The sequence below is a fragment of the Ranitomeya imitator genome, chromosome 1, assembly GCF_032444005.1.
Source record: "Ranitomeya imitator isolate aRanImi1 chromosome 1, aRanImi1.pri, whole genome shotgun sequence".
Taxonomy (NCBI): Eukaryota; Metazoa; Chordata; class Amphibia; order Anura; family Dendrobatidae; genus Ranitomeya; species Ranitomeya imitator.
This window is the reverse complement of record NC_091282.1, coordinates 226550904-226576658: the sequence shown is the minus strand read 5'-3', so window position 1 is coordinate 226576658 and position 25755 is coordinate 226550904. Positions and strand designations below refer to the sequence as shown.

Below are 25755 nucleotides of genomic sequence, written 5' to 3'. Positions count from 1 at the left end.
TGCCATTCCCAGGGCTGCTAACAGTCGTGTCACCAACCTTTGTGACATGTGTGGGAGAGAAAACAGTTCAGGCTTCTTCCAGCCTAGTTCCATCCCCAGAATAATATGTGCCAAACAAAAGAAACTCCATTACATAATCTATAGCCACACCCACAGGTGAGGTACCCATCACATGGGCTGATCACATGATCGTGACATCACTGCAGGTCCTCAACCTTAGGGAAATAACAGGCCAAAACTTATCCTGCTGGGAGAAACATATCTTCCGTCCAGCACTACACCTTTTAGTGCACCACAGGGGGAAAGTGAAAGCTATGAGGGGAAAATGAGAGGCGTGATGAGAAAATAAGAGAAGTGAGGTGCTATAACTAACCACAGATATTTACTATGCCCAGGCAACGCTGGGCTCTTCAGCTAGTATCTATATATATTTTCTGAAAAAATGCATAAATTACTTAAATTACTTAAGTATGTGTGTTACATTGAGTTATATAACAGATGTTTATCAACCGAGTAATTGAGTATGATGTTGTAATGATTTGTCCAACAAGCTGAAATTGACTTTTGACTATATTTTTTTATTATAGCAAAAGCCTTTTTTGGTTTTTAAACACCATATTAATATCATATGGTTTTTCTTTTTCATAAAACATGACACAACCCATTTTGTTAGGCTAGGTTCCCATTGCGTTAATGGCACCACGCTAACGGACAGCGTTGCACGGCGAAATTAACACCGTGCAACGCGTCCGTTAGCGCGCCCATTAACAGCAATGGAGATGCGCATCACTAGTGCGTGCCATGTTCGGCACGCGCTAGCGATGTGCCGGTGTTTTGTGGCGCGCCGCGGATGCTGCTTGCAGCGTCCGAGGCGCGCCCGCGGTCCGTTCCCCGCTCTCGCAGATCGGAGATCTGCGAGAGCGGTGACATTTACGCGACCCCTTTACAACACATTGCGTTAGAGCAATCCGCTAGCGCTAGCCGCTAAACGGATTGCACTAACGCAATCTGAACCTAGCCTTAGATAAATATAGCAAAGTGCTATCACAGCAGAGTCAAACAAAAACATGTTTAGAGCCAAAAATAAAAAAGATTCCTCATAAAACAATTCTCATTACAGATTTCTGTAAGTTGGTGGAGGTGATGGCGGAAGCTCAGGGTCCTGGTCAGGTGGCCTCTGTTATGCCAATTATCCATCACCCTGTGTGTATGATGTCTGTCCCTGCTCAAAATGATGCCGTCATGAAGTTGAAAATAAGACCTTGCATCATAACCCCCCTATATGGCCATGTCGTCCAAAACCAAGTTGGGACCAGCCTCCAGCACTGGGTCTGGACAAGTGGCCATATTGGGAAGGTTGACGGTATGATGGCATATGGTAATGTGCTGACCTTGGTGGGTTTTGGGTGGGAACGGGTAGAGGTGTAGGCACACGTGGAGGGGGTGCTTCAAATACTTGTTGAGCATGCACCTGTTGAGATGATAGAAGGCGCAGGACATTACGTGCTGACAGCTGCCACCTCTCAATGAACTCAAATAATTCATAGGGTTCATTTGGTGGGGTACATGCATCAATAAGTATTTGAAAACACCCTCTCACACGTAGCCTCACCTCACAGAGTATGGTACGGAGGTACCGGGCCAGGCTCTTCGAATAGGCCTCCTCACCATCATCCTGTGCAGCCCTGGCCAAATAATTAAGGACCCCAATGTCCACATTCCTGCGAGTTTCTTGCAGCTCTCTCCTTCTGCGGCCTTGGCGGGAAATGACAGCAGGCTGTGGGGATGTCTCCAGTGGAACAGGAAGGCTGCTACTGTTTCCTGGATCATCCTGACTTCCTGGATGTTGTGCTGCTGTGGGTGGTGGTGCAGCTTCTTGGCCAGTTGTTTCCGGATCTTGTGGTGCAACTGAAGATGTTGCAGGAGGGATGTCACTGGAAGGATGTAAAGATGGGCCAGCCACCTCTTCTCCTTCCCCAACCAGATCTATCAGGGCCTCAGAGTCTGAGCTGGTCTCCCTCTCAGTGAGGTTTGACTGTGTTCTGTTTGTAAAGTATGAGAATAATTAATTAAAATTTTACCTTTATAAAACATGTGTAATTTTTATTTATGTTTTTACTTACGGTTTCAGATCCATACTGGGATCTAAAAAGGAGAGTTGGTCATAATAAATATATTTTCTCTTTTTTGCAGGCGCTGCTGACGCACTCCTGGCCCGCTGCTGCCTTTCCCTCCTATATTGGTCCCTTATGCTGCGCCATCGTCTCATAACATCTTCCACTGCAATGAAAGAGAAAAAAATTATGTATAAGGACATTGTGCACAGTGGTACCACAATGTGTCAGTGATATAACAGATTTTAATGTGGCCTAGTAACCTGCATTTCTTAAAAAATATAATCAACATAAATATTGTAAACACAAACAGCACAATACGATATAATGGAAAATACTTAGAATTTCAGGCCTTGAGGACAGGGTCCTCTCCCCTCTGTAGCAGTATGTCATTGTAAATTTGTTTAATGTAAGCGACATCTATAAAACTCTGTACGTAACCCCTTTCCCATGTCCAGCACCATATAATTAATGGTGCTATATAAATAAATGAGATTAATATTAATGAAAATAACAAAAGGCCCAAATTCATATAGGTAATGCAGTTTGCAATATTATTCATAGACAAACATGAGTGTACTTACCGTATATACTCAAGTATAAGCCGAGATTTTCAGCCCAAATTTTTGGGCTGAAAGTGCCCCTCTCGGCTTATACTCGAGTCATGATCGGCGGTGGGGTCGGCAGGTGAGGGGGAGAGAGGACTGTCATATACTCACTTAGTCCCGGCGCTCCCCCTGCCCGTCCCACGGTCTTAGGTGCAGCAGCTCTTCCCGCTCATTAAAGTTATGAATATGGACTCCACTTCCATAGGGGTGGAGCTGCATATTCATTCCTCTAATGAGTAACGGTGACCGCTTACAGAGGAAGAGGCTGCGGCACCCGGAGACCATCTGTCCGGGATAAGGAGCCAGGGACGCCAGGAGCAGGTAAGTATGTCATAGTTACCTGTCCACGTTCCACACGCCGGGCGCTGCTCCGTCTTCCGCGTCATCTTGCTCTGACTGTTCAGGTCAGAGGGCGCGATGATGTACTAGTGTGCGCCGCCCTCTGCCTGAACAGTCAGTGCGGAGAGACGCCGAGACGGGACGCTGAGGAGCTGCAAGCAAGAGAGGTGAGTATGTCATTTTTTTTTTTACTGCAGCAGCAGCATTCTATATTGCACAGATTTATATGGAGCATCTATGGGGCCATAATGAATGGTGCAGAGCATTCTATATGGCACAGCTTTATGTGGAGCATCTATGGGGCCATACTGAACGGTGCAGAGCATTATATATGGCACAGTTTTATGTGGAGCATCTATGGGGCCATAATGAACGGTGCCGCGCATTCTATATGGCACCGCTTTATGTGGAGCATCTATGGGGCCATACTGAACGGTGCAGAGCATTATATATGGGGCAGCTTTATGTGCATCATCTATGGGGCCATACTGAACGGTGCAGAGCATTATATATGGCACAGCTTTATGTGGAGCATCTATGGGGCCATACTGAACGGTGCAGAGCCTTCTATATGGCACAGCTTTATGTGGAACATCTATGAGGCCATACTGAACGGTGCAGAGCTTCTATATGGCACAGCTTTATGTGGAGCATCTATGGGGCCATACTGAACGGTGCAGAGCATTCTATATGGCACAGCTTTCTATGGAGCATCTATGGGGCCATACTGAACGGTGCAGAGCATTATATATGGCACAGCTTTATGTGGAGCATCTATGGGGCCATACTGAACGGTGCAGAGCATTCTATATGGCACAGCTTTATGTGGAGCATCTATGGGGCCATACTGAATGGTGCAGAGCATTCTATATGGCACAGCTTTATGTGGATCATCTATGGGGCCATACTGAACGGTGCAGAGCATTCTATATGGCACAGCTTTATGTGGAGCATCTATGGGGCCATACTGAACGGTGCAGAGCATTCTATGTGGCACAGCTTTATATGGAGCATCTATGAGGCAATAATCAACGGTGCAGAGCATTATATATGGCACAGCTTTATATGCAGTGCCGCGCCCCAGAGTCCTGGTCATTGCAGTAATGTCGCTCTGCCGCTAAGGGGAGTGATGTTATGTCTGATTGCACTAAAGGAGTTCACCTGACCAGGTATGACAGTCACACATTACACTTCACACTCCGGCCACTAGGGGGAGCAAAAGGCACTATGTATTAGGCCACTCCTCACACTGGTAAAACTAGGGGTCGGATAGGAAGTTAGGATAGAACGCAGCCTGGGAGAGCTCCAGGAAGGACCTGTCAGGGGTGGGTTCCTGGCAGGTATCTAGCGGAAAGGACAGAACGTTACGGAGCCGCGCCTGTACTACCTTGCGGCGACATCCTAAGGAAGGACACGAAGCGAAGGATATTGTGGAGAAGTGAGAAACGAAATCAGAGCACAAGGAGATATCCAGTAGGAGTCGTGCCCCGAGATCGGCAACATCCTACAGAGGCGCGTAGCCGGTGGCCGGAACACCGAGGAAGTGACAGACTCCAAGCATTACTTCGAACAGCGGCAGGACAGTTGATTTTAGGTTGGCTGTCTACCTTACATCACCTAAGCAGACATAGGGGGCAAAGTTGGAGAGGGGCGTCTCTAGGGTCCCAGAATAGCTCTGAGCCTTCCCGTCAAACGGGTGCGCCCTATCCACACAATAACTTGGGGGACGGAGAGCAAGAGAAAGAACAGATACGAAAGTTGCGAGGGCTATCCCGAATGCTCAACAGGGAAGAACTACAACACACACAGGCGCTAGTTGGTAGGCACTGATTTCCACCTGTAAAGGGAACTCTGGATGTGCCTTTGGACGGCCGGACTCAGCCAGCCCTGTTAGCAGTGCTCTAGATTGCGGATCCCGATGTCTTCAGTAAAAGGTAAAGAGACTGCAACCCTGTGTCCTTGTTATTAATTGCGCCTCACATCATCGCCACCTCCATTGCTGGGAAGCCCTGGGGATATACTTCACCTGTGGGAAGGTACACCATCTAGCTGCCATTCCATCACCCCAGCGGAACCCCTAGCAGCGTCGGTCATCCTGACCGAATACCACAGGTGGCGTCATGAACCCTTGACAAACTACATCACCCTTTCATTGGACGCCCCTTAGCAGGGTCACGGACCGGGTCCAGCCACCGTGACAACCCCAGCACCGAGACAGAGAGGACCGGTACCGAGTACACCGCGGCCCTGTGTCTGGGGGCGCTCCAGGAGCATCTATGAAGCCATACTGAATGGTGCAGAGCATTATATATGGCACAGCTTTCTATGGAGCTTTTATGGGGCCATACTGAACGGTGCAGAGCATTATATATGGCACAGCTTTATGTGGAGCATCTATGGGGCCATAATGAACGGTGCAGAGCATTATATATGGCACATCTTTATATGGAGCATCTATGGGGCTATAAAGAACGGTGCATAGCATTATATGTGGCACAGCTTTATATGGAGCATCTATGGGGCCATAATGAATGGTATGGAGCATATATTTTTATTTTTGAAACTCCCCGGTAGCTGCTGCATTTTCCACCCTAGGCTTATACTCGAGTCAATAAGTTTTCCCAGTTTGTGGCAAAATTAGGGGGGTCGGCCTATACTCGGGTCGGCTTATACTCGAGTATATACGGTACTTAACTGCCTCTGGACCTCACGTGGCCGCTGCTCATATTCTGGGAAAAGGATCCCACATATGCTTCTCCATGCCGCCTCTTTTCTGGCCCGGTTGGAATAATGGGCATCTCGCTGATCCCATATTTCTGGCCTCTCTTGCACCAGGACCAGCAGCATTTCGACATTAACCCCTTTCTGACATTAGATGTACTATCCTGTCGAGGTGGGGTGGGCCCGTATGACCACCGATGGGATAGTACGTCATAGCGATCGGCCGCGCTGCTCACAGGGTGAGCGTGGCTGATCGCAGCCGGGTGTCAGCTGACTATCACAGCTAACATCCAGCACTATGTGCCAGGAGCGGTCACGGACCGCTCCCGTCATATTAACCCCCGGCACACTGCGATCAAACATGATCGCAGTGTTCTAGCGGTGTAGGGAAGCATTGCGCAGGGAGGGAGCTCCCTGCGTGCTTCCCTGAGACCCCCGGAGCAACGCGATGTGATCGTTTGCTCTGAGGGTCTCTTACTTCCTCCTCCCTGCAGCAGGCCCAGATCCAAAATGGCCACGGGGCTGCATCCGGGTCCTGCAGGAAAGTGGCTTACCAGAGCAAGCGCTGGTAAGCCTGCAGGAGTGCACAGCAAAGTGTCAGATCAGCGATCTTACACTATAACATGTTGTCCCCCCCTGGGGCAATGTTATAGTGTAAAAAAATATTCACATGTGTAAAAAAATTTTTTAAAAAATTCCTAAAAAAAATAAATATATATATATATATATATATATATATATATATACACACCGTATATACTCGAGTATAAGCTGAGATTTTCAGCCCACTTTTTGGGGCTGAAAGTGACCCTCTCGGCTTATACTCGAGTCAGTGTCGGTGTGAGGTCGGAGCGGTGCGGTGACATACTTACCTGCTCCTGGCGCTGTCCCTGCATGTCCCATGGTCTCCGGGCAGCGCTTCCTGTGTTCAGCGGTGACATGGTACCGCTCATTAAAGTAATGAATATGCACGCATATTAATTACTCTAATGAGCGGTACATGACCGCTGAACACAGGAAGATGCTGCCGTCTCCCGGAGACCATCTGACAGTAAGATGCTGCCAGGGACCGCGTCGGGAGCAGGTGAGTATATCAGGGGAGGGGGAGCATTGAGCGATAGTCACCTTCAACGTTCCATCGCTGCGCGCTGTGTTATGATACGGTGGTCTAGGAGCAACATGGAACAAGCTCTGAAGGAAGTGGTAACTGTACTGTCCGCAGTCCCTAAGCTCAACACAACACTAGAAGTAGCCGTGGAATGCTCCTAACTCTCCCTAGGCATCTCGTCACAGCCTAAGAGCTAACTACCCCTAAAGAAAGAAGCAGGAAAGCTATCCTGCCTCAGAGAAAATCCCCAAAGGATAGATTAGCCCCCCACAAATAATGACTGTGAGTGGAGAGGGAAAAGACATACACAGAATGAAACCAGGATGAGCACAGGAGGCCAGTTTAGCTAAATAGATAGGACAGGATGGAATACTATGCGGTCAGTATAAAACACTACAAAAATCCACGCAGAGTTTACAAAAAATCTCCACACCTGACTAAAGGTGTGGAGGGCAAATCTGCCTCCCAGAGCTTCCAGCAAGACAGAATAAATTCACACTGATAAGCTGGACAAACATAGAAAGCACAGAATGGATAAGTCCACAATCTATGGACAGAAAAGAGCAAGCAAAAACTTAGCTTTGCTGAACTGGTCAGGATAACAGGGAACTCCAAAGAGATGTGAATCCAACCAGGAACCATTTACAAGTGGCACTGGCTGAAGAAAGAGCCAGGCCTAAATAGCCGAGCAGAAGAGACGATAAGTTGAGGCAGCTGATGACAGCTAACTCCAAGGAGCAGCCATACCACTAGACACCACAAGAGGGAGCCCAAGAGCAGAACTCACAAAAGTGCCACTTACAACCACCGGAGGGAGACCAAGAGTGGAATTCACAACAGTACCCCCCCTTGAGGAGGGGTCACCGAACCCTCACCAGAGCCCCCAGGCCGATCAGGACGAGCCAAGTGAAAAGCATGAACCAAATCGGTGGCATGGACATCGGAGGCAACAACCCAAGAATTATCCTCCTTGCCATAACCCTTCCACTTGACAAGATACTGAAGCCTCTGCCTTGAAAAACGAGAATCCAAAATCTTCTCAACCTCATATTCCAACTCTCCCTCAACCAACACCAGGGCAGGAGGGTCAACCGAGGGAACAACGGGCACCACATATCTCCGCAACAAAGATCTATGGAAAATATTATGAATGGCAAAAGAGGCTGGAAGAGCCAAACGAAAAGACACCGGATTAATAATTTCAGAAATTTTATAAGGACCAATATACCGAGGCTTAAACTTAGGAGAAGAAACCTTCATAGGAACATGACGAGAAGACAACCAAACCAAATCTCCCACACGAAGCCAGGGACCAACACACCGACGGCGGTTAGCAAAACGTTGAGCCCTTTCCTGAGACAACGTCAAATTGTCCACCACATGAGTCCAAATCTGCTGCAGCCTGTCCACCACAGAATCAACACCAGGACAATCAGAAGGCTCAACCTGCCCAGAAGAAAAACGAGGATGAAAACCAAAATTACAAAAGAAAGGTGAAACCAAAGTAGCCGAAATAGCCCGATTATTAAGGGCAAACTCGGCCAACGGCAAGAAAGACACCCAATCATCCTGATCAGCAGACACAAAGCATCTCAAATAGGTCTCCAAGGTCTGATTAGTTCGCTCAGTTTGGCCATTAGTCTGAGGATGAAACGCCGAAGAAAAAGACAAATCAATGCCCATCCTAGCACAAAAGGCCCGCCAAAATCTAGAGACAAACTGAGAACCTCTGTCAGACACAATATTCTCCTGAATGCCATGCAAACGAACCACATGCAGAAAAAATTATGGAACCAGATCTGAGGAGGAAGGCAACTTAGGCAAAGGTACCAGATGGACCATTTTAGAGAACCGGTCACAAACAACCCAGATAACAGACATCTTCTGGGAAACAGGAAGATCCAAAATAAAATCCATTCAAATATGCGTCCAGGGCCTCTCAGGGACCGGCAAAGGCAAAAGCAACCCACTAGCGCGGGAACAGCAAGGCTTGGCCCGGGCGCAAGTCCCACAGGACTGCACAAAAGCACGCACATCGCGCGACAAGGAAGGCCACCAAAAGGACCTAGCAACCAAATCTCTGGTACCAAAAATCCCAGGATGACCAGCCAACACTGAACAATGAACCTCAGAAATTACCTTACTTGTCCATCTATCAGGAACAAACAGCTTCCCCACTGGACAGCGGTCAGGCCTATCAGCCTGAAATTCCTGAAGCACCGCCGCAAATCAGGGGAGATAGCAGAAAGAATCACCCCCTCCTTAAGAATGCCAACCGGCTCAAGGACTCCAGGAGAATCAGGCGAAAAACTCCTAGAGAGGGCATCAGCCTTAACATTCTTAGATCCCGGAAGATACGAGACCACAAAATCAAAACGGGAGAAAAACAGGGACCATCGAGCCTGTCTAGGATTCAGCCGCTTGGCCGACTCGAGGTAAATCAGATTCTTATGATCGGTCAGGACCACAACACGGTGTTTAGCTCCCTCAAGCCAATGTCGCCACTCCTCAAACGCCCACTTCATAGCCAACAACTCCCGATTGCCGACATCATAATTGCGTTCCGCAGGCGAAAACTTTCTGGAAAAAAAAGCACATGGTTTCATCAAAGAACCATCAGACTCCCTCTGAGACAAAACGGCCCCTGCCCCAATCTCAGAAGCGTCGACCTCAACCTGAAAAGGAAGAGAAACATCCGGCTGATGCAACACAGGGGCAGAAGTAAATCGGCGTTTAAGCTCCTGAAAGGCCTCAACAGCCTCAGAGGACCAATTCGTCACATCAGCGCCTTTCTTCGTCAAATCAGTAAGGGGCTTAACCACACTAGAAAAGTTGGCAATGAAACGGCGATAGAAATTAGCAAAGCCCAAAAATTTTTGAAGACCCTTCACAGATGTGGGTTGGATCCAGTCATGAATAGCTTGGACCTTAACAGGATCCATTTCTATAGACGAGGGAGAAAAAATAAAACCCAAAAAAGAGACCTTCTGAACTCCGAATAGGCACTTAGACCCCTTCACAAATAAAGCATTATCACGAAGGATCTGGAACACCATCCTGACCTGCTTCACATGAGACTCCCAATCAACGGAAAAAATCAAAATATCATCCAAATATACGACCATGAATTTATCAAGATAATTGCAGAAAATATCATGCATGAAAGACTGGAACACAGATGGAGCATTAGAGAGCCCAAATGGCATCACAAGGTATTCAAAATGGCCTTCGGGCATATTAAATGCAGTTTTCCATTCGTCACCCTGTTTTATACGAACAAGATTATATGCCCCTCGGAGGTCAATGTTAGTATACCAACTAGCCACCTTAATCTGAGCAAACAAATCAGTAAGCAAAGGCAAGGGGTATTGGAATTTGACCATGATCTTATTAAGAAGACGATAATCAATACAGGGTCTCAAGGAGCCATCCTTCTAAGCAACAAAAAAGAAACTCGCTCCCAATGGTGACGAAGAGGGCCGAATATGAGCCTTCTCCAGAGACTCCTTAACATAACTCCGCATGGCGGCATTCTCTGGCACAGACAGATTGAAAAGTCGGCCCTTAGGGAACTTGCAACCAGGAATCAAGTTAATAGCACAATCACAGTCCCTGTGCGGAGGAAGGGAACTGGACTTGGGCTCATCAAATACATCCTGGAAATCCGACAAAAACTCAGGGACCTCAGAAGAGGGGGAAGAGGAAATTGACATCAAAGGAACGTCACTATGTACTCCTCGACAACCCCAACTAGTCACCGACATAGTTTTCCAATCCAGCACCGGATTATGTTCATGTAACCATGGAAATCCCAGTACAACAACATCATGCAGGTTATGCAACACCAGAAAACGGCAATCTTCCTGATGTGCAGGAGCCATGTACATAGTCATCTGTGTCCAGTACTGAGGTTTATCCTTGGCCAAGGGTGTAGCATCAATACCCCTCAAAGGAATAGGGCTCTGCAAAGGCTGCAAGGAAAAACCACAGCGCCTGGCGAATTCTAAGTCCATTAAGTTCAGGGCAGCGCCTGAATCCACAAATGCCATGACAGAAAAGGACGACAATGAGCAAATCAGGGTCACAGATAAGAGAAATTTAGGCTGTATAGTACTAATGGTAACAGACCTAGCGACTCTCTTAGTACGCTTAGGGCAATCAGAGATAACATGAGCCGAATCACCACAGTAAAAACATAGCCTATTCTGACGTCTGAATTCCTGCCGTTCTATTCTAGTCAAAATCCTATCACATTGCATAGGTTCAGGACTTTGCTCAGAGGATACTGCCATATGGTGCACAGCTTTGCGCTCGCGCAGACGCCGATCAATCTGAATGGCTAGAGACATAGATTCACTCAAACCGGCAGGCGTAGGAAAGCCCACCATAACATCTTTAAGGGTTTCAGAAAGACCTTTTCTGAAAATAGCAGCCAGAGCCTCTTCATTCCATTTAGTGAGCAAAGGCCATTTTCTAAATTTCTGGCAGTATAACTCTGCCGCTTCCTGACTTTGACACAAGACCAACAGGGTTTTTTCTGCATGATCCACAGAATTAGGTTCGTCATACAATAATCCGAGCGCTTGAAAAAATGCATCTACATTCAATAATGCCGAATCCCCTGTTTCAAGAGAAAAAGCCCAGTTTTGAGGGTCACCACGCAGCAAGGATATGATGATTTTTACTTGCTGAATGGGATCACCAGAAGAACGGGGTTTCAAAGCAAAAAACAATTTGCAGTTATTTTTAAAGTTCAAAAACTTGGATCTGTCCCCAAAAAACAAATCAGGAGTAGGAATTCTAGGCTCTAAAGCCGGAGTCTGGACAACATAGTCCTGGATACTCTGTACTCTTGCAGCAAGTTGATCCACACGAGAAAACAAACCCTGAACATCCATGCCAAAGCATATATCCTGAACCACCCAGATTTCAAGAGAAAAAAAAAGACAAACCAGAGCACAGAAAAAAAAATGGTTCAGAACTTTCTTTTCCTTCTTTTGAGATGCATTTAATTCATTTTTGGCCACTTGTACTGTTATGATACTGTGGTCTAGGAGCAACATGGAACAAGCTCTGAAGGAAGTGGTAACTGTACTGACCGCAGTCCCTAAGCTCAACACAACACTAGAAGTAGCCGTGGAATGCTCCTAACTCTCCCTAGGCATCTCGTCACAGCCTAAGAGCTAACTACCCCTAAAGAAAGAAGCAGGAAAGCTATCTTGCCTCAGAGAAAATCCCCAAAGGATAGATTAGCCCCCCACAAATAATGACTGTGAGTGGAGAGGGAAAAGACATACACAGAATGAAACCAGGATGAGCACAGGAGGCCAGTTTAGCTAAATAGATAGAACAGGATGGAATACTGTGCGGTCAGTATAAAACACTACAAAAATCCACGCAGAGTTTACAAAAAATCTCCACACCTGACTAAAGGTGTGGAGGGCAAATCTGCCTCCCAGAGCTTCCAGCAAGACAGAATAAATTCACACTGATAAGCTGGACAAACATAGAAAGCACAGAATGGATAAGTCCACAATCAGAGGGCGCGATTACGCGATTAGTGTGCGCGCCGCCCTCTGCCTGAACAGTCAGTGCCGAGGATGGAAGACAGAGCAGCGCGCAGCGATGGAACGTGGAAGGTGACTATCGCAAGTGCCGGGGGCCTGAGCGAAGAGAGGTAAGTATGTGATTTTTTTTCATTTTAATCGCAGCAACAGCAAATGGGGCAAATGTATGGAGCATCTTATGGGGCATATATGAGGAGCATCTTATGGGACATAATGTGTGGAGCATCTCATGGGGCCCCTAATGTGTGGAGCATCTTATGGGGCCAAAATGTATGGGGCATAATGTGTGGAGCATCTCATGGGGCCCCTAATGTGTGGAGCATCTCATGGGGCCACAATGTATGGGGCCATAATGTGTGGAGAATATCATGGGGCCATAATGTGTGGAGCATCTCATGGGGCCCCTAATGTGTGGAGCATCTCATGGGGCCACAATATATGGGGCCATAATGTGTGGAGCTTCTCATGGGGCCATAATGTGCGGAGCATCTTATGGGGCCATAATGTGTGGAGCACCTTATGGGGCCATCAACCTTTATGCAGCATTGTATGGGGCAAATGTTTCTATGGAGCATCTTATGGGGCCATTATTAACCTTTGTGCAGCATTATATGGGGCATATTTTAATATGGAGCATCTTATGGGGCCCATCATGAACTGTATGGAGCATTACAGTGGGGCAAAAAAGTATTTAGTCAGTCAGCAATAGTGCAAGTTCCACCACTTAAAAAGATGAGAGGCGTCTGTAATTTACATCATAGGTAGACCTCAACTATGGGAGACAAACTGAGAAAAAAAATCCAGAAAATCACATTATCTGTTTTTTTAACATTTTATTTGCATATTATGGTGAAAAATAAGTATTTGGTCAGAAACAAAATTTCATCTCAATACTTTGTAATATATCCTTTGTTGGCAATGACAGAGGTCAAACGTTTTCTGTAAGTCTTCACAAGGTTGCCACACACTGTTGTTATGTTGGCCCATTCCTCCATGCAGATCTCCTCTAGAGCAGTGATGTTTTTGGCTTTTCGCTTGGCAACACGGACTTTCAACTCCCTCCAAAGGTTTTCTATAGGGTTGAGATCTGGAGACTGGCTAGGCCACTCCAGGACCTTGAAATGCTTCTTACGAAGCCACTCCTTCGTTACCCTGGTGGTGTGCTTTGGATCATTGTCATGTTGAAAGACCCAACCACGTTTCATCTTCAATGCCCTTGCTGATGGAAGGAGGTTTGCACTCAAAATCTCACGATACATGGCCCCATTCATTCTTTCATGTACCCGGATCAGTCGTCCTGGCCCCTTTGCAGAGAAAAAGCCCCAAAGCATGATGTTTCCACCACCATGCTTTACAGTAGGTATGGTGTTTGATGGATGCAACTTAGTATTCTTTTTCCTCCAAACACGACAAGTTGTGTTTCTACCAAACAGTTCCAGTTTGGTTTCATCAGACCATAGGACATTCTCCCAAAACTCCTCTGGATCATCCAAATGCTCTCTAGCAAACTTCAGACGGGCCCAGGCATGTACTGGCTTAAGCAGTGGGACACGTCTGGCACTGCAGGATCTGAGTCCATGGTGGCGTAGTGTGTTACTTATGGTAGGCCTTGTTACATTGGTCCCAGCTCTCTGCAGTTCATTCACTGGGTCCCCCCGCGTGGTTCTGGGATTTTTGCTCACCGTTCTTGTGATCATTCTGACCCCACGGGGTGGGATTTTGCGTGGAGCTCCAGATCGAGGGAGATTATCAGTGGTCTTGTATGTCTTCCATTTTCTAATTATTGCTCCCACTGTTGATTTCTTCACTCAAAGCTGGTTGGCTATTGCAGCTTCAGTCTTCCCAGCCTGGTGCAGGGCTACAATTTTGTTTCTGGTGTCCTTTGACAGCTCTTTGGTCTTCACCATAGTGGAGTTTGGAGTCAGACTGTTTGAGGGTGTGCACAGATGTCTTTTTATACTGATAACAAGTTTAAACAGGTGCCATTACTACAGGTAATGAGTGGAGGACAGAGGAGACTCTTAAAGAAGAAGTTACAGGTCTGTGAGAGCCAGAAATCTTGATTGTTTGTTTCTGACCAAATACTTATTTTCCACCATAATATGCAAATAAAATGTTAAAAAAACAGACAATGTGATTTTCTGGATTTTTTTTTCTCAGTTTGTCTCCCATAGTTGAGGTCTACCTATGATGTAAATTACAGACGCCTCTCATCTTTTTAAGTGGTGGAACTTGCACTATTGCTGACTGACTAAATACTTTTTTGCCCCACTGTATATGGGGCTCCTGAATCAATATGGATATTCAAAAACACTTAACCTACTGATGTCTCAATTAATTTTACTTTTATTGGTATCTATTTTTATTTTTGACATTAACCGGTAGATGCTGCATTTCCCACCCTAGGCTTATACTCGAGTCAATAAGTTTTCCCAGTTTTTTGTGGCAAAATTAGGGGGGTCGGCTTATACTCGAGTATATATGGTATATATATATATATATATATATATATATATACACATATATAGATACTCGAGTATAAGCCGAGATTTTCAGCCCAAATTTTTGGGCTGAAAGGGCCCCTCTCGGCTTATACTCGAGTCACGGTCTGTGGCAGGGTCAGCGGGTGAGGGGGAGAGGGCGCTGAGGTATACTCACCTAGTCCCGGTGATCCTGGCGCTCCCCCTGCCGTCCCACGGTCTTCGGGTGCTGCAGCTCTTCCCCTCTTCAGCGGTCACGTGGGACCACTCATTAGAAAAATGAATATGGACTCCACTCCCATAGGGGTGGAGCCACATATTCATTTCTCTAATCAGCGGTAACGGTGACCGCTGATAGAGGAAGAGGCTGCGGCACCGAAGACCAGCTGTCCGGGAGAAGGAGCGGGACGCCGGGAGCAGGTAAGTATCGCATATTCACCTATCCCCGTTCCACACGCCGGGCGTCGCTTCATCTTCCCGGCGTCGCTCCATCTTCCCGGCTTCTCTCCGCTCTGACTGTGCAGGTCAGAGGGCGCGATGACGCATATAGTGTGCGCGCCGCCCTCTGCCTGATCAGTCAGTGCTGAGAGACGTTGGGACGAGACGCCGGGAGCTGCAAGCAAGAAAGGTGAGTATGGCTTTTTTTTTTTTTTATTGCAGCAGCAGCAGCAATGGCAGAGCTTTCTATGCTACATCTATGGGGCAATAATGAACGGTGCAGAGCACTATATGGCACACCTATGGGGCAATAATGAACGGTGCAGAGCTTTCTATGCTACATCTATGGGGCAATAATGAACGGTGCAGAGCACTATATGGCACAGCTATGGGGCAATAATGAACGGTGCAGAGCACTATATGGCAGAGCTATGGGGCAATAATGAACGGTGCAGAGCACTATATGGCAGAGCTATGGGGCAATAATGAACGGTGCAGAGCCCTATATGGCACAGCTATGGGGCAATAATGAACGGTGCAGGGCACTATATGGCAGCACAGCTATGGGGCAAGAATGAACGGTGCAGAGTTTCACCTGTCTTTCACTAGGGGAACTTGTCAGGGAGTCACAAAAACACTGAACTTTAGGAAGGCAAAGTTTGACCAGCTTAGAGATGCCCTTAATCTGGTAGACTGGGACAGTATCCTCAGAATTAAGAATACAGATAATAAATGGAAAATGTTTAAGAACATCCTAAATAGGCAGTGTAAGCGGTTTATACCTTGTGGGAATAAAAGGACTAGAAATAGGAAAAACCCAATGTGGCTAAACAAAGAAGTAAGACAGGCAATTAACAGTAAAAAGAAAGCATTTGCACTACTAAAGCAGGATGACACCATTGAAGCTCTAAAAAACTATAGGGAGAAAAATACTTTATCTAAAAAACGAATTAAAGCTGCCAAAAAGGAAACAGAGAAGCACATTGCTAAGGAGAGTAAAACTAATCCCAAACTGTTCTTCAACTATATCAATAGTAAAAGAATAAAAACTGAAAATGTAGGCCCCTTAAAAAATAGTGAGGAAAGAATGGTTGTAGATGACGAGGAAAAAGCTAACATATTAAACACCTTCTTCTCCACGGTATTCACGGTGGAAAATGAAATGCTAGGTGAAATCCCAAGAAACAATGAAAACCCTATATTAAGGGTCACCAATCTAACCCAAGAAGAGGTGCGAAACTGGCTAAATAAGATTAAAATAGATAAATCTCCGGGTCCGGATGGCATACACCCACGAGTACTAAGAGAACTAAGTAATGTAATAGATAAACCATTATTTCTTATTTTTAGGGACTCTATAGCGACGGGGTTTGTTCCGCAGGACTGGCGCATAGCAAATGTGGTGCCAATATTCAAAAAGGGCTCTAAAAGTGAACCTGGAAATTATAGGCCAGTAAGTCTAACCTCTATTGTTGGTAAAATATTTGAAGGGTTTCTGAGGGATGTTATTCTGGATTATCTCAATGAGAATAACTGTTTAACTCCATAACAGCATGGGTTAATGAGAAATCGCTCCTGTCAAACCAATCTAATCAGTTTTTATGAAGAGGTAAGCTATAGGCTGGACCACGGTGAGTCATTGGACGTTGTATATCTCGATTTTTCCAAAGCGTTTGATACCGTGCCGCACAAGAGGTTGGTACACAAAATGAGAATGTTTGGTCTGGGGGAAAATGTGTGTAAATGGGTTAGTAACTGGCTTAGTGATAGAAAGCAGAGGGTGGTTATAAATGGTATAGTCTCTAACTGGGTCGCTGTCACCAGTGGGGTACCGCAGGGCTCGGTATTGGGACCTGTTCTCTTCAACATATTCATTAATGATCTGGTAGAAGGTTTACACAGTAAAATATTGATATTTGCAGATGATACAAAACTATGTAAAGCAGTTAATACAAGAGAAGATAGTATTCTGCTACAGATGGATCTGGATAAGTTGGAAACTTGGGCTGAAAGGTGGCAGATGAGGTTTAACAATGATAAATGTAAGGTTATACACATGGGAAGAAGGAATCAATATCACCATTACACACTGAACGGGAAACCACTGGGTAAATCTGACAGGGAGAAGGACTTGGGGATCCTAGTTAATGATAAACTTACCTGGAGCAGCCAGTGCCAGGCAGCAGCTGCCAAGGCAAACAGGATCATGGGGTGCATTAAAAGAGGTCTGGATACATATGATGAGAGCATTATACTGCCTCTGTACAAATCCCTAGTTAGACCGCACATGGAGTACTGTGTCCAGTTTTGGGCACCGGTGCTCAGGAAGGATATAATGGAACTAGAGAGAGTACAAAGGAGGGCAACAAAATTAATAAAGGGGATGGGAGAACTACAATACCCAGATAGATTAGCGAAATTAGGATTATTTAGTCTAGAAAAAAGACGACTGAGGGGCGATCTAATAACCATGTATAAGTATATAAGGGGACAATACAAATATCTCGCTGAGGATCTGTTTATACCAAGGAAGGTGACGGGCACAAGGGGGCATTCTTTGCGTCTGGAGGAGAGAAGGTTTTCCCACCAACATAGAAGAGGATTCTTTACTGTTAGGGCGGTGAGAATCTGGAATTGCTTGCCTGAGGAGGTGGTGATGGCGAACTCAGTCGAGGGGTTCAAGAGAGGCCTGGATGTCTTCCTGGAGCAGAACAATATTGTATCATACAATTATTAGGTTCTGTAGAAGGACGTAGATCTGGGGATTTATTATGATGGAATATAGGCTGAACTGGATGGACAAATGTCTTTTTTCGGCCTTACTAACTATGTTACTATGTTACTATGTTACTAGAGCACTATATGGCACAGCTATGGGGCAATAATGAACGGTGCAGAGCACTATATGGCACAGCTATGGGACAATAATGAACGGTGCAGAGCACTATATGGCACAGCTATGGGACAAAAATGAAAGGTGCAGAGCACTATATGGCACAGCTATGGGGCAATAATGAACGGTGCAGAGCACTATATGGCACAGCTATGGGGCAATAATGAACGGTGCAGAGCACTATATGGCACAGCTATGGGGCAATAATGAACGGTGCAGAGCACTATATGGCACAGCTATGGGACAATAATGAACGGTTCAGAGCACTATATGGCACAGCTATGGGCCAAAAATGAACGGTGCAGAGCATTATATGGCACAGCTGTCTATGGTACATATATGGGGCAATAATGAACGGTGCAGAGCCCTATATGGCACAGCTATGGGACAAAAATGAATGGTGCAGAGCACTATATGGCACAGCTATGGGGCAATAATGAACGGTGCAGAGCACTATATGGCACAGCTATGGGGCAATAATGAACGGTGCAGAGCACTATATGGCACAGCTATGGGACAATAATGAATGGTGCAGAGCATTGTATATGGGGCACAGCTTTATATGGAGCATCTATGGGGCAATAATGAACTGTATGGAGCATTATATGGGGCTCATGATTCAATATGTATATTCAAAAACACTTAACCTACTGATGTCTCAATTAATTTTACTTTTATTGGTATCTATTTTTATTTTTGAAATTCACCGGTAGCTGCCGCATTTCCCACCCTTGGCTTATACTCGAGTCAATAAGTTTTCCCAGTTTTTTGTGGCAAAATTAGGGGGGTCGGCTTATACTCGGGTTGGCTTATACTCGAGTATATACGGTACATACATATATATATATATATATATATATATATATATATATACACATACACACATATTGTTCCTATAAATACATTTTTTTATCTAAATGAAAAAAAAATAAAATAAAAGTGCACATATTTAGTATTACCGCGTATGTAACGACCCGACCTATAAAACTGTCCCACTAGTTAACCCCTTCAGTGAACACCGTAAAAAAAACGCTTTATTATCATACCGCCAAACAAAAAGGGGAAAACACGCGATCAAAAACATAGATATAAATAATCATGGTACTGCTGAAAACGTCATCTTGTCCCGCAAAAAACAAGCCGCCATACAGCATCATCAAAGAAAAAATAAAAAAGTTATAGTCCTCAGAATAAAGCGATGCAAAAATAATTATTTTTTCTATAAAATAGTTTTTATCGCATAAAAGCACCAAAACATAAAAAAATATAAATGAGGTATCGCTGTCATCGTACTGACCCGAAGAATAAAACTGCTTTATCAATTTTACCAAACGCAGAACGGTATTAACGCCTCCCCTAAAAGAAATTCATGAATAGCTAGTTTTTGGTTATTTTGCCTCACAAAAATCGGAATAAAAAGCGATCAAAAAATGTCACGTGCCCGAAAATGTTACCAATAAAAACGTCAACTTGTCCCGCAAAAAACAAGACCTCACATGACTCTGTGGACCAAAATATGGAAAAATTATAGCTCTCAAAATGTGGTAACGCAAAAAATATTTTTTGCAATAAAAAGCGTCTTTCAGTGTGTGACGGCTGCCAATCATAAAAATCCGCTAAAAAAACCCGCTATCAAAGTAAATCAAACCCCCCTTCATTACCCCCTTAGTTAGGGAAAAAATAAAAAAATTTAAAAAATGTATTTATTTCCATTTTCCCGTTAGGGTTAGGGTTTGGGCTAGGGTTAGGGCTAGGGTTAGAGCTAGGGTTAAGGCTACAGTTAGGGTTGGGGCTAAAGTTAGGGTGAGGGTTTGGATTACATTTACGGTTGGGAATAGGGTTGGGATTAGGGTTAGGGGTGTGTCAGGGTTAGGGTTGTGGATAGGGTTACCGTTCGGATTAGGGTTAGGGGATTGTTTGGATTAGGGTTTCAATTATAATTGGGAGGTTTCCACTGTTTAGGCACATCAGGGGCTCTCCAAATGCAACATGGCGTCCGATCTCATTTCCAGCCAATTCTGCGTTGAAAAAGTAAAACAGTGCTCCCCCGTGTGCCAAAACAGGGGTTTACCCCAACATATGGGGTATCAGCGCACTCAGGACACATTGGACAACAACTTTTGGGGTCCAATTTCTCCAGTTACCCTTGGGAAAATACAAAACTGGGGGCTAAAAAATAATTTTTGTGGAACAAAAACATTTTTTATTTTCACAGCTCTGCGTTATAAACTGTAGTTAAACACTTGGGGGTTCAAAGTTCTCATGACACATCTAGATAAGTTTCTTGGGGGGTCTAGTTTCCAATATGGGGTCACTTGTGGGGGGTTTCTACGGTTTAGGTACATTAGGGGCTCTGCAAACGCAATGTGATGCCTGAAGACCAATCCATCTAAGTCTGCATTCCAAATGACGCTCCTTCCCTTCCGAGCTCTGCCATGCGCTCAAACGGTGGTTCCCCCCACATATGGGGTATCAGCGTACTCAGGTCAAATTGGACAACAACTTTTAGGGTCCAATTTCAACTGTTACCCTTAGAAAAATACAAAACTGGGGGCTAAAAAATAATTTTTGTGGTAAAAAAAAGAATTTTTATTTTCACGGCTTTGCGTTATAAACTGTAGTGAAACACTTGGGGGTTCAAAGCTCTCACAACACATCTAGATGAGTTCCTTAGGGGGTCTACTTTCCAAAATGGTGTCACTTGTGGGGGGTTTCAATGTTTAGGCACATCAGTGGCTCTCTAAACGCAACATGGCGTCCCATCTCAATTCCAGTCAATTTTGCATTGAAAAGTCAAATGGCGCTCCTTCCCTTCCGAGCTCTGCCATGCGCCCAAACAGTGATTTACCCCCAAATATGGGGTATCAGCGTACTTAGGACAAATTGTACAACAACTTTTGGGGTCCAATTTCTTCTCTTACCCTGGGGAAAATAAAAAATTGGGGGCAAAAAGATCATTTTTATGACAAAATATGATTTTTTTATTTTTACGGCTCTGCATTATAAACGTCTGTGAAGCACCTGGTGGGTCAAAGTGCTCACCACACATCTAGATAAGTTCCTTAGGGGGTCTACTTTCCAAAATGGTGTCACTTGTGGGGGCTTTCAATGTTTAGGCACATCAGTGGTTCTCCAAACGCAACATGGCGTCCCATCTCAATTCCTGTCAATTTTGCATTGAAAAGTCAAATGGCGCTCCTTCCCTTCCGAGCTCTGCCATGCGCCCAAACAGTGATTTACCCCCAAATATGGGGTATCAGCGTACTTAGGACAAATTGTACAACAACTTTTGGGGTCCAATTTCTTCTCTTACCCTTGGGAAAATAAAAAATTGGGGGCAAAAAGATCATTTTTATGACAAAATATGATTTTTTTATTTTTACGGCTCTGCATTATAAACGTCTGTGAAGCACCTGGTGGGTCAAAGTGCTCACCACACATCTAGATAAGTTCCTTAGGGGGTCTACTTTCCAAAATGGTGTCACTTGTGGGGGCTTTCAATGTTTAGGCACATCAGTGGTTCTCCAAACGCAACATGGCGTCCCATCTCAATTCCTGTCAATTTTGCATTGAAAAGTCAAATGGCGCTCCTTCGCTTCCGAGCTCTGTCATGCGCCCAAACAGTGGTTTACCCCCACATATGGGGTATCGGCGTAATCAGGACAAATTGTACAACAACTTTTGGGGTCCATTTTCTCCTGTTACCCTTGGTAAAATATTACACTTGGTAAAATAAAACAAATTGGAGCTGAAGTAAATTTTTTGTGAAGAAAAGTTAAATGTTCGTTTTTATTTAAATATTCCAACAATTCCTGTGAAACACCTGAAGGGTTAATAAACTTCTTGAATGTGGTTTTGAGCACCTTGAGGGGTGAAGTTTTTTAGTATGGCGTCACACTTGGTTATTTTCTATCATATAGACCCCTCAAAATGACTTCAAATGAGATGTGGTCCCTAAAAAAAATGGTGTTGTAAAAATGAGAAATTGCTGGTCAACTTTTAACCCTTATAACTCCTTAACAAAAAAACATTTGGGTTCCAAAATTGTGCTGATGTAAAGTAGACATGTGGGAAATGTTACTTGTCAAGTATTTTGTGTGACATATCTCTGTGATTTAATTGCATAAAAATTCAAATTTGGAAAATTGAGAAATTTAAAAAATTTTCGCCAAATTTACATTTTTTTCACAAATAAGTGCAGGTAATATCAAAGAAATTTTACCACTATCATGAAGTACAATATGTCTCGAGAAAACAGTGTCAGAATCACCGGGATCCGTTGAAGCGTTCCAGAGTTATAACCTCATAAAGGGACAGTGGTAAAAATTGGCCTGGTCATTAACGTGCAAACCACCCTTGGGGTAAAGGGGTTAATAATATTGGCCATGATGCAGGAGACTCTGTGGACACGTGCGGCAGACTTCCGGGATGTCTGTCTGGCCTTTTCAGCTAATTTGCATGTCTAAGCTTCCTGATTGAGGGCTTGGCACATTTCCTGTCACTTGCTGAACTCTTGCGTATTTTACGCAAGTCACACTGTTGGTCTGTGTGTAATCCGTATTGTTTGCGCACCCATAGACTTTCATTGGCGGATATTTTGCGCAATACGCTGACAAACGCAGCATCCTGTGATTTTCTACGCCCATAAAATATGGATGCGTGATATACGCCAAATAGGAGCTGCCCCATAGAGAATCATTGGTCCGTGTGCAATGCCTTGTTTTTGCGCCTCGCATATGTCCGTAAAACTCTAGTGTGACCCCGGCCTTACAGAAACATGTGCACCACTTCTGTATTTATCACCCACTCCTGGTTTTGCCTTGCAAATACTGATGTAAAATACTGACCAAATACTGCTAGTGTGACGGCAGCTTTAGGCATCATTCAGATGATTTTTTTTACTTTAAAAAAAAGCAGACCATTTGTCATCAATGTGGTACATCAGATTTTCATCAGTATCTGGTCGGTGTCTCCAGTTTTATCATCTGTGATTTTCTTATTTACAAAAAAACCCATCCCTGTGCAGTATATGGTTTTCAAGGAATCATAAACTTTTTTGCAGACATACATTTCAAAAAGAAACTAGGACATTTGAACAGAATCATAGACTATAAGGTATGTGTTTTATCTGGGAAAAATACAGATAAAACTAGTCACCAGTGTTTGGTCAGAGTCAGAGTTTTTGCCATCAATGATTCATCAGTTTCTTTTGTTCACTCCAAAAACTGATGATTTTTCTCAAGATTCTATCAAATAAAAAAAATTAAAACCAGAGTGCTCTAATATTCAAATACCATGGCATCCAATTGATGTAAGAGTTTTTTATGACCCATATGATTGAATAGGTTAATTTATGCATGACGGACATGCTATCTAGAAAAAAAAGAAGAACATGTGAACAGCCATATAGATAATAATAGTTGTGTGTTCTAGAACCCCAATTCCAAAAAAGATGGCAAGCTGTGTAAGGCCGGTTTCACACGTCAGTGGCTCCGGTACGTGTGGTGACAGTTTCCTCACGTACCGGAGACACTAAGGCCAGTCTCACACGTCCAGATAATTCCGGTACCGGAAAAATCGGTACTGGAATTATCCGTGTCCGTGTGCTCCCGTGGTACATCAGTGTGGCACACATGCGGCACACGTGTGCCGACTGGGTACCACACGGAGCACGCAGGAGACAGCGCTAGAGATAAGCGCTATCCCCTGCATCTGGTGCTGAAGCGGCCATTCATATCTTCTCTCCAGCAGCATTCGCTGGAAAGAAGATATGAAAAATCCTTTTTTTTTTTTGTCCTCGTGTTTAAAGATCCCTGTCGCCACCCCTCTCCCACCCCCTGTGCGCCCCCACCCCCACCCCCCGCTGTTACTAAAACACTCACCTGTAAAGTAAAGAAAATCCGGCACTCTCAATTTGTATGCAAAAAAAAGTTTGACAGTTTTATTGATCCACTGTGACAAATAATAATGTTGACGTTTCGGCCAATATCTAGGCCTTCATCAGAACTCTAGTAAATAAACATAGAAAATGCATATCAGTGTAAAACACACAACAAAAGCATAAAGCAACCATAACAGTGGAAAAACATTTGACTTTAGAAAAAGAGGGGGGGGGGAAGGGGTTTATATAATTTCATGCTAACAAAAGCAAAGGATCTGTGAGAATAAATGCACTTAAGACTATTGAGGCGGATCCTGGGACAATAGTAGTATATGAAAATTACAGATCTAAATATGGCCATAGCCATAGGGTGATATAGGGCCATACAAACAGGAAGCTATACAGAAAGAGGATCTATAGAACATTAGTGACCAAAGGGGCAATGTCAAAATGAATAATAGGAAGAATTCAAAACGTGATCTACAGTATGCAATCACATACATTTGTCTTCAGAGTATATGGATCGCTGGACAAGTGATATCACTAGAAAGGAAACAGATATACAAATGCACAGCAAATTAATATAGGAAACCACAGTAACAAATAACATACAGGTGGCGCTGCACTAAGGGACTCTAAAGAACCAGTGTAAGATCCGACTCACCATATGATGCCGCATCTAGGTGCATGAGGAGTAAGGGCACACAACGTGCTAGAGGAATGGCGGCATGTATGGAGTGTCTGAGTGTCGGTTTATATAGAGATACAGCTAATACCTGCTGATTTTGGTGCCGTGCTGCCGCGAAACCGGAAGTGTCCGATCATGTGACGTCACCAGAAGTGATGTATCGCTGCCGTACAGGAGCAAAAAGGCTCCTCCGTATACAAGCAACTATGTGTAAAGGTACCGGCCGACAGTATTAAAACAAGTCACCGGAAAAGACAGGATAGGTGGCTGCGATCTTTGTTAACAAAGGGAAATAACTCCCAAAACCTGTCAGTATGTAAAAAAACGAGCCATGACTAGGAAGAAAATGTGAATTGTGAGATATTAATAAAGGTGGTGACCAAAGGATATCTCTAAAGTGAAGAGCCGCAGACTTACCTAGGGAAGAGAATAAAAAGGAGGATTAGAGATTTATGATAAAAAAAATCTAATATAACGTTTAATATCATGGGTTAGTAGCAATAATGAACAATTATTGAAGGAGAGGAAAAAAGGAAAACGACACTTATCAGAAAAAAGTGCAAGTTAAAACGAGACTAAAATTGAAAAAAAGAGGGAATAAAAAATAAAAAAATAATTAAAAAAATTGGAAATTAAAAAAATAAAATAAAAGACGAAAAAATTATACAAATAATCATGAAAAAAATTGAAAAAGAGGAATATACAGAAAAAGTAACTATGATATAAATTGAAAAAAAATTAATTAATAAATGCCCGTCATTGTAGTACAGCATTTAGTCTCAATTAATCCGTGTCTGAAAGGAAAAAAAAAAGAGAGATAAAACTAAAATGACTTAAGGTACCGTCACACATAGCGACGCTGCAGCGATACCGACAACGATCCGGATCGCTGCAGCGTCGCTGTTTGGTCGCTGGAGA

At 44.3% G+C, this 25755-nt stretch overlaps 1 long non-coding RNA gene across 1 annotated transcript; it reads right to left on the bottom strand.

The window, feature by feature from the left end:
* Positions 1-623: 623 nt before the first annotated feature.
* LOC138657700 (uncharacterized) lies at positions 624-24353 on the bottom strand. The gene is made up of 3 exons (XR_011317142.1): positions 24151-24353; positions 2124-2280; positions 624-2042 (listed from the first exon to the last, which is right to left on the bottom strand). It is a non-coding gene; the product is annotated as an uncharacterized lncRNA (long non-coding RNA).
* Between the last annotated feature and the right edge of the window lie 1402 nt (positions 24354-25755).